General features: G+C 47.4%; 1 protein-coding gene across 1 annotated transcript in view; it reads left to right on the top strand.

The window, feature by feature from the left end:
- Positions 1-14576, top strand: part of CYP2R1 (cytochrome P450 family 2 subfamily R member 1) — a 662101-nt gene that overhangs the window by 624014 nt on the left and 23511 nt on the right. The gene's annotated exons all lie outside the window — the stretch shown is intronic.

The following is a 14576-nucleotide window of genomic DNA, read 5'->3' as shown; positions in this document are numbered from 1 at the left end:
CGGTCCACGAGCTGAAACTTGCTTGCCTACCACTCCTTGGCCACCCCAGTGGCTCCACATAGTCACGCGCGGGGAGTCTCACACCACGACTCTGGGACTCTCAGGGTGCTAATGAAGGGGGAAGCACCTTACTCTTTCACCGCACGTAGATGAGGACAGTGTCACCCGTTTAATCCAGGGAGGAACCCTACCTGCCTCTAATGGCTCATCGCCTTGCAAACCCAGGCATACTCCAAAATGACACTATTCACACTGAACTTTCCTGCCCTCCCCCAGCTTGCTCCACCTGCGACGCCAGGGGCCGCTGCAAGGCCCCAGCGAGACTCAGTACTGTACAGGCCACCAGACAATGTGCTGACCACTGCTGCTTCCTCATCAGTGCCCTGTCACATACCAGCCCCCTCTATCAGGCTGTGACAACACCAGTCCCACCGAGCGCGATCTACCTATACGCTGCTACCGCTGACCTCCTATCACCCCCTCTACAAGGTTCCAGCCTCTGTCCAACACCGACCCCACCGAGTCGGTCACTGCTCCTCTCCGCAGCAATGTCCAACAGAGCGCGAAGCGCTAGCAAGGTGGGCGCCATGGACAAGTTTACCAAGGCGGCACCTAGGGCGGACCAGGCATCACCCTCTGCAGTGCAGGAGGATGGCGACCTCCTGCCGAACCCCCGCAACCAGACTTGGATGCAATGATGGAATCCATGGCCAAAAACTTTGCTAAGCTTGACCAACATGGGGCCAGAATTACCGAAGCGGAGCAGAGGATGGGAACTAACGAGGACAATGTGCATACCCTACAAAACACAGTTTCAGAGCTTGTCCGAGACATGAAACGGGTCAAAGCTAAATGCGACGACCTCGAATCGAGGTCGCGAAGAAATAACATTTGTATAATTGGGCTTCCCGAATCTGTGCTTAAGGGGCGCATGGAGCTTGCGGTCAAAAAACACATCAAAGACCTCCTAGACGACCATGATCTCTCACCATTCTTCACGGTTGAAAGAGCTCATCGCTCATTGGCACCTCGGCCTAAACCAGGAGACTTTCCCAGACCAATAATAGCAAAACTGCTCAGTTACAAGGACAGGGAACACATACTCCGATTGGCCAGGGAGAAAGGGGAATTAAGGCTGGATTTGCAAATAATCGGGATCTTCCCTGATTTTTTGGTGGGGGTGCAGATGGGGAGAAGCTGATTTGGTGGGGTGAAGAAAATGCTAAGAGATAGGAAAATCGAGTACGCAATGCTTTTCCCTGCCCGCCTAAAATTCACCCATCGCAACAAGCTCTACTTCTTCACGGTCCCTGACGAGGCTGTTAAGTTCATTGAAGCACAGATCCCACTGGCAGATCCCCTCGAGGAACCAATGGACGACGACTAGTACCAGACGAATTGACTCCTCTTGTGAACCCCCATTGGCTGCGGTGGGCTACCGTATACTCCCCCGTGTGTTTAGGGGTCCCCCCCCCCTCATTGTCCTGCTGCAAGCCCTCCATGGCCCTACACTAATATATTGGGAACACTGCTCCCTTGGGGGGGGGGGGGCTTGCCTGACAACAATGCCACGCATGGGGCCTGTGCACCGCGGACCAGGCTCCGCCGCCATGTACTGGTCCACGGCAATTCTATCTATGACCTTGATACCCTTGATTATGCGTATCCTCGCTTTGCAACCTTACTTTTAGCAGCTGATCTTCAGATCTATGTTGTATTATCGCAACTTGTATTACTACGTGTGGGCAGAATGGCAGCAGCAGCCCCCACTGCAGCTGCAATACCCTCTGAGTCTAAATATTTGTGTTTTAGCCCCTGTTGGGCGATTTCCCAGGCGTTGCAGAGTTGGGGATGGCACGCAGTTGTTTACTTTAAGGGTGGGTATCCACACTGCTAGTTGGTGCAGGGCGGCGAGGGTGGGGGGTGAAGAAGTTGGGGTAGGTTATATTCAAAATGGCGGGAAGGTTGAGACCGGTTCTAAAGGGAGGCACTCTTATGCCATTGCAGCACACATGGCGTTTGTCAGAGGCAGATCCTTTGCTTGGGATGTCCCGTAAGTTATCTATATGGCGATGAAAATGATGACATGGAATGTTCGGGGGCTGACAAATTTCACAAAGTCTCGTAGGATTGCAGCTTATGCACAAAAGCACGGGGTCAATGCCCTCCTATTACAGGAGACACACGCTCTGAAACACTTATCATCTAAAGTAGCACAGACCTGGGGTCTCAACAGATACTATACCCAATACTCCACCCAGGCTAGGGGAGTTCTGACCCTTATCCATAAATCGGTAAGCTTCATACTCCACACATCCCACATCGACACAGAAGGCAGATATGTGATTCTACACTGCACTTTGGCTCACAAAGAATGCTTTCTGGTCAACTTATACGTGCCCAATACCGACTCCCCCGAGTTTGACGATGTGACCACCATTCTTATGAGATATCTAGACGTCCCCATCATAAGTGGGGGCGGCATGAATCTGATTTGATAATGTCCTAGACAGAACAACGACCACTCGCAGAGCCACAACTCGAGCAGCCAAGCGACTCCTCATACACATGCACTCTCTGAATTTACATGATATATGGAGAACGCTCCACCCCCATGAAAGGGACTATACTTGTCTATTCAACGGTCCATGACAGCTCCTCAAGAATAGATCTGTTCCTCTTGTCTGGCAACTTTGTGGGTAGAGTCTTAGATGTCAGGATCCTTGCACGCACGCTATCTGACCACTCCCCTGTGCTCCTACAGATCCAACTCGGCAACACAAAGTCGTCACGACCCGCCTGGCGCTTTAAATCCGCCGCCCTATCTGACATTGTCTTCAAAGCTGAGATCCTAGCGGACATAACCACATTCTTTGAAAATAACAGAGCGTCTGACACACCTGAAGGGATCAGATGGGAGGCATTTAAGGTTTACATCAGAGGGATGTGCATCTCTAGGGAAGCTGGAGTCCTGAAATCTATAAGGCAAGCCCTAAACAATTCTGAAACTAAGCTTAAAGCCCTAGAACAGGAGTACCTCTCCACACCGACCCCAGTAACCCTAGCTAAGATCAGAACAGAACTGGAACAGTTTGAGTCACATGCCTCGAGTGAGGTGCAATACTATGCTCGCCCTGTTGCTGCCCGTAAATATGGGGAGGGAGACAGACCGGGTAGAACCCTGGCCAGGCTGGTGCGGGCGGAGGGTGGTAAGACCCAAATTGATAGCATTATAGACAAAAATGGGCTGAGGCACTGGTCAGACCAATTAATTCTAGACACATTCGCCAGCTTTTATGCCGATCTATACGGTAAGCATTCCTATGACCCTCATCTCCCAGGACACCAGGGAGCGACTTGACACTCCGTTCACCTTGGATGAGATAGTCCAGGTGATATCAGTCCTTCCCAAAAACAAGGCTCCTGGCCTAGATGGGCTCACCTCTGAGTTCTACGAGGAGCCTGTGGCCATATTGGCGCCTGCTCTACACGGGTGTCTGGGCCGAATCACTTCGATTAAACATCCTCCCCCACTCCTTAAGGGAAGCCTTAATAACAGTCCTCCCCAAACCTGGGAAACCCCCAGATGAGTGCGGGTCCTACAGGCCCCTATCCCTTATTACCACTGACATGAAAATCTTTGCCAAGATAATCGCAAACGGGTTTCTCCCATTCATGGCCCATATGGTCTATGCGGACCAGAGTGGATTCGTTCTCGGTCAATCCACGGCACTTAACATCCGCCGCCTATTTAATGTGATGTCCAGAATTGACCCGAACGCTGATGCAGTGGCGGTAACACTAGATGCCCAAAAAGCTTTTCATATGGTCTCATGGCGATAACTATGGGCCGTGCTGGAGAAAATGGGAGTGGGGCCAAATATGATCTCTTACATAAAACTCTTATACACGGGTCCACTAGCCAGGGTCCTTGTAAACTCTGTTCCCTCCTCTCACTTCACGCTACACCGTGATACTCGCCAGGGTTGCCCATTCTCCCCCATCCTTTTTGCGCTCGCTATCGAACCCATGGCTGACCATGTAAGATGGCGTCACATCAATAAAGGCATTCGGTTACTGGACACGCCGGAAATCATCTCACTTTACGCAGATGATGTACTCTTGTATATCAGAAACCCCTCCACATATCTGGACCCCATTATCCGCGACATTACCAAAGTAGGCACGTACTCCGGTTTCACAATCAACTATTCTAAATCTGAAATCTTCCCTCTTACTATGGCAACTCAACAACCGGCATGTGAGTACCCCCTACGCTGGTCCCCGGGTGGTATCAGGTATCTCGGGGTGCAGGTGTCGCTAACCAAACCTTCCTTACTAGCGGACAACTACAAGGCTATGGCTCAGCTCGTCGTGTCCAAGTTCTCCAAATGGCGCAATCTACCGTTATCCCTTGCGGGCAGACTCTCTAATAAAGATGATCGTGGTCCCCAAGCTCCTTTACATCTTCACTAACGTACCAGTCTGGCCCGGGATGCAATACTTTAAGAGGCTCCACTCTGAGTGCGCCCAATTTCTCTGGCACTCTGGTTCGGTCCGCAAGAAGTGGCAACACATGACTTTACCCTATGATAAAGGGGGGCTCACAGCCCCAGACCTCCATCTGTATTGGAACGCGGCACAGGCCCAACACGCCTCTCACTGGTACACATTCCAGAATCCACCCTTGCATGTAAAACTTGAGAAACTGGCGGGGGGTGGGACCAACATCATGACCTTATTACTGCACCACACATTCCAAACAGACGCCCAGGCAGACCCGGTGGCCACCACGATCAGGGCTTGGAATGGTATCCTGCGCCCCGAGCAAGAGCAACACCCATGCTATAAGTGGCTTCCCATATGGCAATTTCCCGGACTCCATATCCCCCCCTCCCCCCACACACGACCAACACCTCTTGCGACACTGGGAAAATCTGGGCTATCGAACCCCTGCTGACCGCTTCCCCGATGGTACGTTTGTTACAAAGAATGGACTCTCAAAAGATCGCTCTTTTAATCTCCCTAGATCAATCGGCAGCATTCGATCTCGTCGATCATGCCATATTAGCAGACAGGCTCATGTCAGTAGCTAACTGTTCGCAGGCCGCTACCAACTGGATACTTTCATTCTTATCCAACAGGTCTAGCAGGGTATGTGCCAACAATGCCAAAGCACCTGCAATTCAGACATTGTTTGGAGTGCCACAAGGCGCCAGTCTGTCGCCTTGCATCTATAACATCTTCATGTCCCCTTTCTTTGCCCATCTGGCTCATGAGGGCATCCTCTTTTCCAACTATACAGATGACACTCAATGTGTCATTCCTCTTACAGGCCAGCATTCGGAGGATGAAAAAGAACTTAATCGCATCTTTGCCATGATAGAACAATGGATGATGTTGAATAATCTTGCACTCAATCGCAGCAAGACAGAACTCATGGTTGTAGGATCTGATAGCATCATAGCCAAATTGGACTCAACTTACAAACATTTCCAGCTGGGAGATGCTCTAATTTCCACTCTTCCCAAGGTTAAAATCCTAGGCGTGGTATTGGATCAATCACTCAAGATGAATTCTTATGTGGCCAGTACCGTCTCTTCCGCCAACTATTACATGAAATTGTTATCCCATCTGCGTCCATACATCTCCCAATCCAATGCTGAGACCATCGCCCGAGCCATTATAGGCTCCAAACTTGACTACTGTTGTAGCCTTTTAGCAGGCTCCAGTAAAAAAAGCATCAAACGCCTTCAGGTGGTTCAGAACGGAGCTGTTAGAGTGGTATCCGGTCTTGCATACAGGGTACATGTCTCGGAGGCACGTCGAGCACTACACTGGCTGCCCGTGGAATCAAGAATCTCCTTCAGACTTATGGTCATCACTTTTAAATGCCTTCAGGGTAAGATGCCCTCCTACCTGCAAAGGTACATTGGAATAAAATCTCCTGCCAGAAACCTTCGGTCCAACAACCGGAACCTGCTCCAGCAGCCCAGAGTCAAAGGCAAAAAGGCACAATGTGGTGCTTTTGCCTCAGCTGCACCGGCACTTTGGAACACTCTGCCTGACCAATTGAGAAATTCATCATCCCTGAATATATTCAAGAAGGGCCTTAAAACCTTCCTCTTTAAATAGTTGCCCCTGGTTTTCAGTTACTTTTTCCATTAGATCGTTCAGCCCTTTATCTCCCCTTTCTTCTATGTTTTTTCTTCTTTTGTCCGCGCCCTCACACCTATGGGTTTATGGTGCGCCATACAAATGCTATAAAGTAAAGTAAAAGTTACCCCTCAAACATGGCGACCAGAACACTCCAACTCTCTGCTGTTACAGTACTACAGGCTTAGAGCAGCGGTACGAGCTATGTGGCCCTCATCCCCAGACAAACACCCAGACTCACCCGAACTCCAATATATAGCAAACTCCGCAGGCGCCAAGGGCATAATATCCAATTTGTACAAAATGCAGCTGGAGACAACAGTGGACAAGTCTCTCAAACCATGTGAAGCATGGGCTAGGGAGCTTGAAACGGAAATAACTGATGAAATGTGGGGCAAAATGTGCGCGCACACGCGCAAAGTCTCCCTTAGCGCCAGATTCCGCTGCATCCAATTCAACCTCAACAGGCTCTATTACACACCATACAGAGTAGCGAAATTCACACGCACCCCGACTCATGCATGCCCTAAATGCAAATCCAGCGAGGCAGATCACATACACATGTTCTGGTCCTGCGCTGCGCTAAACACGTTCTGGGTGGCTGTGACGGAGGCGCTCTCCGAAATAATTGGTTCCCCGGTGGATATGGACCCACTAGCCCTGTTGTTTGGTATCTGGGATGGGGAAAATGTAAGGAAAATGTCAAAATCCTTAAATATAAGTGCCATTGTTGCCAAAAGATGTATATTGCAATGCTGGAAGCGCCATAATCCCCCCACCCTCATGATGTGGTTGAAAGCCCTTACCTGGATACAAATGTGCGAAGAATACATTGGATCCCTACCAATCTCATCACGCCCCAAAAACGTGTGGTCAGAATTCTGTAGCTACCTGAACAATAGAGACGAAGTGGAATGGAGGTCGACTCCCCCACCAGTACAGCCCAACACGCCATGTGCAGTGTGACTCTCCTTCCTTTTTTCTTTTTGCGCCTCTCCAAGACATCCACCGTCCCCAACCTGAGATGTTGAATTTAGTCATGTTGTACTGCCTTGTGTGATGTTATGTTGATAGCTTATTGATATGTAATCTGTGCTGTGCCTGTCTTAACTTTCTGCCAATAAACAAAAGTTTTAAAAAAACAAGACATGTGCAGACTGTGACTCGAAGATGTCTATCATTGATCTGCCCAGGATATTTCTATGGGGCCTCGGCAAGGGCAAGGAGCACAAAGTCATCAAGTGCAGCTCCTGCCAGTCGATGACCAGCAAGACCTTAAAAGAGAGCAGGTCGAAGCTTGGCTTAGGCCGGTCGGTTTCAAAGTCTTTCTTACACTCCTTTGAAGAGAAAATCTTCCGAAGGAAGGAGCTCTACATGAGACAAGTCTCCAGAAAGGCCCAAAAAACTCTCCAAACATGCCAAACAGTCGAGATCCAGGAGTGATTCCCGTCACTCTTCATCTTCATTCTCACAAAAGAAATTGAAGAAACAATACCATTGTTCCTCATCTTCTGACTCCTCATCCAACAAGCATCCGGTACGTTTTCCCGATAAGACTGCCTTGGCAAAAGAATGGGAACATTTCTGTCAAAAAATGATCTACATGTTTTTGGAGGCAGCCCCTTCTGGTCCCTCGAAAGAGCCAAAGAAGGCTGGCGACCCCACCCAGTCTTCCAAGATTGGCGGGAATTGTTAAAGGCGTCCACCCGCGTGCCCAAAAGCCAGAGTCAGAAGACCTCAGGTATGTCATCTCGAGTAGCATCGACAATGTCGACCACAGAGACCACATCGAAGCCAAAGGCTTCTGTGACTTCTTTGTCAATGGAGTCAAGGTCGAAGGGCCCTTCGTCGTCGACCTCGGATCCAACTTTGAGTTTTAAACCTCAGTCAAAGAAATATTTCTTCAAATCATTTGGATCCATTTTTGAGGATGACAAAAAAGACTGCATTCTACCCTATGAACGTTTTGGAACACCTAATGTTTCAGAAGAATTGATCTCTGATCAATCTCATCTAGAGGACCTAGCAACCTGCCTGAAGGAAGCCAGTGGACTAGATACCTCTCCTTAGGTGGAATTCGACACACCTGATGTCAATGCTCACCCAAATGCAGCATATAGAATTGTTACGAACAGGGTGATTGAATACTTGGGTGCATCCTGCAAAGAACATAACTCAGGATGACCTTACAGATGTCTTGGATAAAGGCCTTGCTAAGGAGCCTGTGCTGCCTTTCCATACAGCACTAAAAAAGCCAATTTTTGAACATTGGCAAAAATAGACACCACTCCTGCAGTGAACCAGGAGTTGGTGAACAAGTACAGACCTTCCTCTGTTGACCCTGTTTTCTTTCCAGGCACCCAACTCCAGAGAGTTTGGTGGTGCAGGCGGTTACTTCCGCCTCTGGAGCCACAAGGTGTCTGGCCTTCCCACCAGATTAGGGTGATAAATAAGATGCACTAGCTAAAAGGGTATTCTCTGTGGAAAACATGTCATTGAAAGCCATCAACGCATCCTGTGCTCTGGCGAAATATACACTTTATGGAATGTAATTTCCCAGGTGGCCGAAAACGTTTCCAAAGGGGAGATGAGAGATGGGTTTCACAATCTCATCAATGATGGTAAGGATTCCACTCTCCAGAGGTCCATCTGGGAAGGGGGGATTGGGCTGCCCAGGCCGCAGACTTACTACTGGGCTGGCCAGATGGTGGTGGTGAATGACATGCTGCATGGGGATAGGAACCTTCCACACATCAAAGCGATCAACTCTCACGATACAATAACACCACTAGAGCATCTCTACAGAAGCCTGAGTCGCACACCAAAACCGGATATGGCAACGCATACTGTGAGAATATAGAAAGAAGCACACCGACACCTAAGGTGGGACGGAAAACTGAAATTTGCCCAACCCCTATGGAATAACTGTTGCCTTCCTGAAATACAAAAACTGCCTAGATGTCCCGAATGGGTCCAGCGAGGAATCACTACCATAGGAGCTGTGTTGCGGGAAGACAAGCTGGTACCATTTGAAACATTACAGCTGGAATTCTCCCTTCCAGCCACTGAAAGGTACCACCACACGCAACTGCAACACGCCTGGAGCACCCATCGACAGAACACTCGAGACATGCCGGAAAGCTCTCTGCTAGAGCACAATATAGTACTGTACCGAGTGGAATGGAAGGTCACCTCCACCAGAGCTGTTGCCGGCCAGAACAGGACACGGATGTTAAACGGCACCTGGGTTACGCTTTTAACAAAGAACCGGCAATTACTCACGTAAAGTATTTCACTGTTAGTACCTGCATTCAAATGCATAATTTTTTAGGCAATTGAAATCTTGATGTGCGTTTAGTACTTGCATGCCAGGGAAGTGATAGAAAGGGTAGAGAGGAGCCAGGAGACTGCTTATTCTCACAGCAGTCCATACGTGGGTGCTTTCAGACTTAAAGGAGAGTTAACTGCTTGTAACATTGAAGCCGCACTAACTAGAATAGTATCAGAATGCATAAGGAAGTTAGATGCCCCCACACAAATAAGTGTGCCCCTCCCCCACCACCTGTGAAGTTAGCACCTCTCCCAACATTTGAAGGGTTAACACCCCCTCTCACCTGAAATGTAGGTTTTGTGGCGCCCGTGAACACAAAAACACACACCATTCACTCACCCATACACTCACACAAGCACACGTCATGGGGTTGAGGGGCACCCTATTACTTCAAAAAGAAATGGTTTCTTTTTGAAGTCACTCCGACTTCATAAATAATTTCCGTTAAGGACCGAACCAGAATGGAAGTAAATTCTTTATGAAGGCAGAGTGACTTCAAAAAGAAGCTATTTAGTTTTGAAGTATTGTATTGTATTGTATTTGGTTATTTATATAGCACTCTTTCCCCATTTGTATGGCCTCAATGTGCTTTGTGGTTGGAATGCCCTTGGTGACGATAGTCAATGTGGTGGAGGATCTAAGAGTTTTGGATTGAGAGATGCGTGTGTGCATTTTCTCCAGCTTAGGACTTAGGTGGCTGGCTAGGCTCCACTAAGCAGCCCAAATGTCAAGCATGTGGGTGGGTGCTGTTGGTGGTTTGCGATAGACTGCTATTGTTAAAGATTTGATGTTTGAACAGCTATATCTTTTCGTTGGTAGTTGCTGTATGCTAGTGGCAGAGGTGTTGAGGTACGTCAGGTGTTACAGTGTGGGCGTCTTTGTGCACTGCTAGACCAGATGGGCATAGCCATATCTGCATTCTACGGTGCATGGATGTATGGCTGTGCCTGTGGTCTGTGTCTACAGACGTGCTTAAAAGGTATATGTACTGCTTGCGTCAATGTAGTTCGAATGCAACGTCCTTTGTCCAGTGTGGACGGCATGGTCTCATTTTTTGTGGTCTCTCTGGTGCGAAGGTCTGAGTGGCGAGGGCGAGTGGGGTTTAGTGCGGTGTGCCACAGCAAATTCTGCCTTCCTTGGTGTGTTTGTCTGGCAGGGGTGTTGTTGCGCATGGGGCGATAGTTCGTCAGGTGAGCCGATGCTAATGCTGTCGTTTTTGTGGTAGTTGCGGGAGGAGTAAGGTTTATTGCGGAGAGCATAGCTAATTCTGCTGGCTTTCATGCAGTATTTATCGGGTGGGAGTGTTGTTGTGCGTGGGGCGACAGTTTGTCTACGTGAGGAGCTGTGAATGCTGCCGGCATCAGTTCTGTGATTGGTGTATAAGGATGTTGGGTTCAGAAGTGTGGTTTAGATAGGAGTTCAGGGCGGAGTTGGGAAGAACCAGGTATTTAGGGCCTTTCTGAATTTCAGGTGATTTTCAGTGTTTAAGGGTAGGGAGTTCCAGATCGCGTCGACCAATCGGGAACCAATGAAGGTTTTCGTCATAGAGCTCCTCCCACCCCATGACATGGAGGCCTCCAGCCTAGAGGCTTCCATGTCATGGGGTTGGGGAGCCCTAGGACTTCAAAATGAAATAGTTTTCTTTTTGAAGTCACTCTGCCTTCATAAAAAAAAAATCTGTTGCAGCGTAACATAAATCATTTCTTTATGAAGGCAGAGTGACTACAAAAAGAAAACTATTTCATTTTGTCTTTTTGTAGTCACTCTGCCTTCATAAAGAAATGATTTATGTTACGCTGCAACAGATTTTTTTTTTATGTAGGCAGAGTGACTACAAAAAAAATTTTTTTTTTATTTTCTTTTTTTTTTAGGTTCAAGGGGATCCCCCTCCCAGGACATGTGGCGGCAGGGCGCCCTGCACCTTGGCGGCTGCGGGGGCCCCCCTTTATGCCAATTGAAGTACGTCCTAATAATGACAAACACAGTGGTCATGCATTACCTCAAAAAAAGAGGTGGTGTAGGGTCACTAACATTGTGTAGGGAGGTAATGCAACTCTGGCTTTTGTTGCTATAGAATGAGATCTCTGTCGGCTCTTTACCCAACCGGAGGAGAGAACACGACAGTGGATGCTCTGAGCAGGCAGAGCACAGTCTCTCACGAGTGGGACTTGGCTCAGAAAGTCGAGCTTCGGCCTTTGGGGAATCCCTCAAGTGGATCAGTTTGTGTCCAGTATCAACAAGAAATGCAACCTGTTCTGCAACAGGGAACTTTCTCAGAGAGGAGCTCTGGGGGACGTGTTCGTAGTAGACTGGGAATTTACAATCCTGTATGCGTTCCCACCAGTCTATCATTCTCATGTCATCAGGAGGTTGAGGAAGCTTGGGAAGTCCATGATCTTAATTGTTCTGGATTGGGCCAGGAGTACGTGGTACCTGGACCTTCCTGACATGTCCATCTGCCCTACATTCTGTCTTACAGAGAGTGGACATACTCTCACAAGAGGGAGGCAGAACTCTGACCCTTCACGCCTCTTCTCTGAGAGGTTAAGATACAGAGATTGAGGCTTCTCCCTGAAGGCGTTATGGAGGTGTTGCTTTCGGCCGGAAGATCAGCAACAAAAGCACTATATCACTGTCATTGGAATACTTTTTGCAGCTGGTGTAGAGCTAAAGATATTGCACTGCACCTTCAGTGTTTTCTTTTTTGCTGCAACTAGGATATCAGGGACTGCAGGTGGCTACTGTCAAGGGGTATCCGTTGGTGTGATCCATTTTTAAATGCAAGCCTCTTAGTTTAAGATGTCGATTTTCATTTAATTCCTCAAAGGACTGACAAATACTTTTCCACCAGTCCCTTTTCTGGTTCCGTCCTAGGATTTGAATTTTGTCCTAACCTTTTTAATGGGAGATCCATTTGAAACTCTCCATTCTTGTCCACTCAATATTTAGTGGCCATCACTTCTGCTCCAGATTGAGTGAGATACAAGCTTTGTCATGTAAACTTCCTTTTACTATATTCTCCAAGGAGAAGGTAGTCTTGAGGGTGTGTCCCTCCTTCCGTCCCAAGGTGATGTCCGAATTCCATCTGACACACAAAATAACCTTATCAGCCTTTTATCCAGATCCTCGCCCTTCTAAGGATGAAGAGCAGTTACACAGGCTAGACCCAAAAGGGCTCTTAGCTGCTACATTTCTAGGAGGGCAAATGACCGGCAAGATGACCAACCATTTATTGGTTGCAGTGACCAAACAAACTTCATCACGTTGGGTCATCCTTTGCATTTCAGAGTGCTACTACGTTCCTGAAAACCCAAGAGCCCATTCCACCAGATGAGTGGCAACCACTTTGGCTCTCCAAAGAGGTATACCAGTGCAGGACATTAATAATGCTTCAACTTGGTCCTCACTACACACTTCTGCAAGCATTACTGTTTGGATACTCTATCGAGTCAGGACAATCGGATTAGAAGCGGTTCTGCACAATATCAATCAATCAATAATGAGAACATTGGACAAAATTCACTTCTCCCACCTCCATCCACAAAACTACTATGGAAGTCTATCTAAGATGAGGAATCAGTAGGGGGACAGAATCCATTTGAAGAACAAATTACTTACCCCTAGTAATGTTCTTTTTACTGGATGTTCCTCCCATGGATTGCTCATTGCCCTACCAACCTAACTCTCTGACTGTGGGTGCATTTTGAATACACTTCTCTCTTTCAGTGCCTATGCGGGTTACAAATCCTCAAGTCGGCTGTGCAGAAAGAGGGGAAAAACTAGAACGGAGGCAACGGTGCAGTGTGTGCCATTTATACTCTTACCAATGCCATGCCCGTACGCAAGAATGTAAACTGTCCAGGTACATAGAGTCGATGCTGCACAGTGCCCTCTGATGATGAAACATTTCTGAGAATGCAAAGCAGGATAAGGAGCAATCCGTGGGAGGAACATGCAGTAGAAAGAACATTACCAGGGGGTAAGTAACTTGGTTCTTCTATGTCACCCTCGGTGCAGGCTGTGAAGTATTGTCTGCTTGATGGAAAGAGGGCAGTACAGGTTTCTCTGGGGTGCTTATGCCGTTTTCAAGAATCCACTCAGCCCCAGATGTGCTTCTTTTTGAAGCACAGTGGATTAGAGTATCCATAAAGTAGCTTGTTGGTTATGGTGGTAGAGTCCCCAATACTAGTGACTTCTAGGACCTACGGCTGAGCCCCATACACTTTCTTAATCTATATCCTTCCCTCTGCTTCTTTTTTTATTTCCGAACACAAGATATGCCCTATGGCATTAAAGTGGATTGTCAAGGTGTGCTAAATGAGCCAAGTAGGGGTAGCTAGTATCAATCTGTAGACTGGAAGTCTGTCTGAATCTCTACGTAGTTCGACTTCCAAAAGAAAGTTGCCTTTGGAGAACAAAAAGTAAACAAGCTGAGCAGGGCAAACGGTGCAGAGTTCAAGCACATTCAACAATTCTCTGGATCACATTTGCAGCACCAAAATCAGGTGATAGTCTGGAGTTTCTTCACCTACCTCCAATAGCTATTTAACGATTTCCAAAACCCATATGCTCCTGGAGCTATTTCAAAGTGTATTCTTTGTGGGAGTAAGATTGTATCCATTCGAAAGAAGCTAAGTTAGTAGTTTCATCTCTAGCAATCCTTAAGTGAGCGAATTTGGTGACGCAAGGGAGGTCATCTTTACAAGGATGTGGAATTAAGAGCTTGTATCCACCTATGCGTACCAGTAGGTAGCTCTTAAATCGCATGCTTGTACTACAGAAATGGAATCTATTCCACAAATGCGAATTTCATGTTTGGTGACAATGTTCACAGTTGTTAATTAGTTGCATTTCATGAGTGCTATTTGTTTGCAAAAAAATTGGCCCCAATATGTACTTGCTGGTATTAAAATGAACACATACCATAAAATACCATAAAAAAGGAGAATGCTTATTTCATTCAAAGAATTAATGATGGATGTTAAAACAAATGATATCATTGTGAATCTGTATGCACATAGCATTTCCAGAAATTAACATAAGCATTTGTTTTCAAGTCGTGTTTTTTCTGAGTATATAGTCATTAAAA

Source organism: Ambystoma mexicanum, chromosome 11 (genome assembly GCF_040938575.1).
Source record: "Ambystoma mexicanum isolate Mex_15411 chromosome 11, UKY_AmexF1_1, whole genome shotgun sequence".
NCBI lineage: Eukaryota > Metazoa > Chordata > Amphibia > Caudata > Ambystomatidae > Ambystoma > Ambystoma mexicanum.
Note: the sequence above shows the minus strand (reverse complement) of the source record. Positions and strands in the feature narration are given on the sequence as shown.